At 40.0% G+C, this 4,783-nt stretch overlaps 1 long non-coding RNA gene across 1 annotated transcript; it reads left to right on the plus strand.

The window, feature by feature from the left end:
• The first annotated feature begins 2,408 nt into the window (after positions 1–2,408).
• LOC129348417 (uncharacterized) lies at positions 2,409–3,505 on the plus strand. The gene is made up of 2 exons (XR_008600954.1): positions 2,409–3,163; positions 3,278–3,505. It is a non-coding gene; the product is annotated as an uncharacterized LOC129348417 (long non-coding RNA).
• Positions 3,506–4,783: the final 1,278 nt, after the last annotated feature.

Here is a 4,783-nt window from a genome sequence, read left to right on the forward strand (position 1 = left end):
TATTTAATGACAGAGCTACACATCTTAACTCAGTCTCAATAAAACAGACTCTAATTCAGTGTCATCCATCCATATTAAAGTGCAGTTACCCAAAATGTTTGTTGCATGAGCTCCAACAAAACCTGTCCAGGTAGAAGGCCACTTTGACAAACAGGAAGTGGAAGATTCCAAGCAGATTTATAGAAGGGGGAACCGGACTGTACTAAGTGTGGTCGAGTATAGAGGGGTGTTTTGTAGGCTTTTTAAGGCTGATGATTATTAGTGAGACATTTGGAGTAGATATTCATTTGCAGTAAATGAAAGTATTTAAAATCTTGGAGTTAAACTTAGAAGAACACAAACTAACAGAAAACTTTGTTGATACGTTTTTGTTTTGTTTACAGATGTTAAGTTAAAGGAGTTTTATTCGTGATGTATAACCAATCAAATCACTCCAGAAGACAGAGCGACCACAGGTAGATAAAGGTTCAGAGCCAAAGTAGCGCCATTTTTAAATGTATTTATTACCATAAATCAGTAAAAAATAAAATACTGATAATCAGTAAATCAGTCAGCCCACAATTACTACAATTCTACAGTTGATGTCTCTTTCCTTTGACTTGTTATTTGTACAATCTACGATGTATATGATGGTGTTTTTTCATACCAACGGCTATACTATGATGTTTTCTAAGAAACATACCATGCTACTCTGGTTGTTCTGGTCCTGGGCCGCTGCACTCCTCCTCTGTTGTTTTCTGGATTGTACTCAGCTGCATGTTTTCGTCCACCAGGCCTCCGTTGACTCGTCCCGCCTGCCGTCTCTGGAGCTGAAGCTGGACTGGAACAGACCAAAGTACAGTCCAATCACGATGCCAGCTGCCTCTCAAAAGGCTCCTTCATCTGGCAGGTGGCAGCAATTCTTCTGAGGGGAAGCTGAGCTGGCCCAGCAGAACTTTGGAGATGTGTTCCAGTGGTTGGTGGATATGTGGGGAGATAGAGAGGGACCTTTGAATTGTTCACAAAGGAAAACAGGGAACCCATTGGTAGTTTTAGTTTAGGGTGCTACTGTGGTGTGTTTTTGGGTTTTAAGAGGTGAACAGGAAGAGGTTTTTTTTTCGTATTGATTATCTTTTACTTTGTTCCTGGTTGGAATGCCCATCAATGTCAACATGAAGTTCACTTTAGTTCTGTTTATTTATTTTTATTTTACTAACACCCATTTGTTTTTAACCCCCTCACATGTTATGTTGTTGTAAACTTACTCTTTCAAATAAATTCTCGTCTATCCCTCTGGAAACCAGTGTTTGGACTGTTTTTGTGTTGCTCCTCACCTACTGACAGCTGTGGACTAAAGGCTATACTGTGACGTTTTTAGAGCGACATGCTATACTATGATGTTTGTTGGGCGACACACTATATTATAGGATTTTTTTAATTGACATATTACTGACCTTTTTTTTGTTTTAGTTTTTTTTTTTAGCAACATATAAGAATTTGAAGTTTTAAAATGTACTATACTTTTACTTGTGCAATGAAATTATTATTCTATGGCATTTTTTAGATGACATATTATACTCTGTTTTCTTGAATTACATAGTATTTTGACAATATACTGCACTATGACATTTTTTGAACCACATATCATACATGACAATTTTAGGCAACATCCTATCATTTTGCGCTTTTTTAACCACATAATAATCTATGTTTTGTTTTTTTTTCTTGCCAAAATGCTGTACTATGAACTACAGGCCATACTATGTTATTCTTGAGTGAAGCATACTATACTTTGACATTTTCTGAACTACATCCTATACTATGGCGTTATACACAGAGTGTTTTGGTTACATGTTGATTTATAATCTAGATGTTTTTCTGTTTTGTTTTTTGACAGGATTACCACAGACCTGACCGTGAACACCGTTGACACCCACCTCAGGGAGACGCTGCCTAAGATCTCAAGGCTGCTTGGTCGTGGTCTTTCTGGCACGTACTCTTCCAAGATGAGTCGGGAAGTTTAACACTGATGGAATGACACCAGGTCTAAGCCGACAAACTTCCAATTCCTCCTCAACCCATAGTCTCTGGGAAACCTACATGGAGTAAGAAAAGTAGACAGACAAGTAATTAAGTCTGTACACAACATATTAAAAAGAAATCATGCTAATAAATTAAGTACAAAGAACCGAATTAGCCAATATACTGGAGACCAGAGCTATTTAATTTGATAAGTATAACCTTGTTTAGTAACATTTCAATTATTTGAGAGCAGTCCTAAAGAATTGCCTGTAATCCCAATCATAAAATGGGTTTGGAGGAAGAACATAGATGGTAATCTGGATATACATGAGTTAGGCTTTATAACTACTGTACTATTACAAATGCTGATACTACTTCTACGACTCTAACAGCTGTTTATACTACTACTGCTGCTTGTACTTGTAGTATTAGTACTACTGCTTGTACAACTATACTACAGATACTATTAATCGTCTGGTATTTGGTTGTCAAGCTGCTAGCTCGCCTTAGTGTTTTGCTAGTGGCTAACTAGTTAGCTCTCATAGACTGGAAGCTCTCAAAAAGATTTCATAATGAAAAAAGAGCCAAAAACTATTCTTACCTATGAAAAGTCATTCCAAGTTTCCTTGTCTCAATCGTACGACGTAGTGTGTAATTGTATGCAGCACAGTGAGCGGCATACTTGTTTCCGTTTTCACGCCGTTTACATCAACGGAATGCACTGAAACTTTGCCCCCACTAGCTTAGCCTCGCTGTAGCACGCAGCTCAAAGGGGCGTGGCCTATCTACTCATTCATATCTATAGCCGCAATTCCACAAGCATCTACTCGGCGCGGTACGGCTCACCACTATTGTATTTGACTCGGCTCGTCTCAGTTTAGTTGTTTTTCCGTATAGCCTCATCGTGGGTGGAGTCGTCATAGCACAGCGAGCCGAAAGTCCCTTAACGTCATTTATGAGCGACACAAACGCAACATAACGGAGGCGATGGTTCACCTGCTGCTCAGTCTGTGGCTTTCTGTCAGATTCAAAGTAAAAGAAGAGTCATAGAAAGCTGAGAGCGGCGAGTCGGAACACTCAGGAGACACACAGGAGAGTTTAGGAGGCAATACAGCAGTATCAAGCTGAAGACAAGAGGATATGAACGAGACGACATATGAGGGTAAGCTAATGCTAGTTCGCTAGCTATCGTGTATCAGTCCTGTGAACGACCCTGTAATGGCTGCAGTTTATCGCTATTAGGTATTAAAATATGTATGCTGTGTATGTGTTTCAGATGCTCTCTTATGAGACTTCATGGGATTTACCTGAAGCAGCAGCACATGATCCTGCAGTGGCACAAGGTGTAGAGGAGGAGGACAGAGATGTACAGGATGCACTGATGCACTACGTGTCATGTAAAAGTTAAAAGTTATTCTTCTCGCTATACTTCTGTTTTTCTGTCCCCGGACCGCTATTGTTTTCTTGAATGCAATTCTGACAATAAACTTTTGTACCTTTTGCAGATGTGTCTATGCTATTGTTTTATTTGTGAAGGTTAGCAAGATTACATGACAAATTAAACACCAAAACATTAAAACAGCCGTTTTAAGAATATTCCAGTTTGATAAATCAGTATTGCTTTGGTGTAATTCAGTCAACGGAATTATGAACCATAAAGGAGTTTGTGTTAAAACATGTTAAATCCCATTAAACACAAATACATTATTAGGGAATACAGAATTGTTTGGTTCAGACTGTTGACTCTTTTCCTACCAGTGTCTTAACAGACAAAATGAAAAGTTATGATGCAATCACATAAGTCACAAAATAGTTTATTAGTCAGCAGCAAAATCAAAACTATTTACAATGTGTAAAGTACAAACTGTGGTGGGCCTCTCCGACAGTGGAGGGCTAAAAGTAAAACTATATACAACTAAATCTCAAGTCTCTGGGAGGTGGACTCTGGCTGCCCACTGCCTGCACCAGCAGCCCCAGCACTGCCTACCCAGCTGTCCCAGCTGCCCCAGTACACCCAGGAATGACTGGTTGAAGGCAGCATTCTGGACCATCTCCTCCCGCTGCAAGGCCGCTTCATTCTCTCTTGCCTCGCTGAGGAACAACCAGATGTTCTCATCATGCTGGGCATGACTCCACTCCTCCTCAGCCTGCATCTCCACAAGTACGCTAGGAAGGTCCAATTTTCTGTGGCCCCTTTTCCTCTTGCCTAGACCAAAGACAGAAAAGTGATCAGAATCAGCTTTAGTAAGTACACAACATACACGGAATTTGGTTTCGGCTATTGGTGTCACACTAGGAACATGGAAGAGAATAATAAAAAATAAACTATAGAAAGAGGAACAGGGAGGAAAAAGAAATAGTAGCAAAATTAAATAAAACAATATATACAGAAATTTACAGCTAGACTGGAATAAACAGCAAAACAATAATTGCTATAAACACAGTAGTGCAAAAACCAGAGAATGCTGTTCATGGTGAAAAAAAAATACTGTACATGTCCATTGGAATAGTGACTATTGTACAGGTGTGTAGGAATGGCTCAGCTGTTTATTACAGTGATGGCAGTGGGGAAGAAACTCTTCTTGTGTCTGGTGGTTTCTGTGTACAGGGATCTGTAGTGCCTGCCAGAGGGGAGGGGGAGACAGTTAATGTCCAGGGTGAGTGGGGTCTCTGATGATGTTTTCTGCAGTCCATACTATGGGCTGTAGTCTGTTTCTGTCCTGCTGTGTGGCTGATCCAGAGGTGCACAGGACAGATTGGATGACTGCAGTGTAGAACTGGA

The sequence above is a fragment of the Amphiprion ocellaris genome, unplaced genomic scaffold, assembly GCF_022539595.1.
Source record: "Amphiprion ocellaris isolate individual 3 ecotype Okinawa unplaced genomic scaffold, ASM2253959v1 Aocel_unscaffolded174, whole genome shotgun sequence".
In the NCBI taxonomy this organism is placed as follows: Eukaryota; Metazoa; Chordata; class Actinopteri; family Pomacentridae; genus Amphiprion; species Amphiprion ocellaris.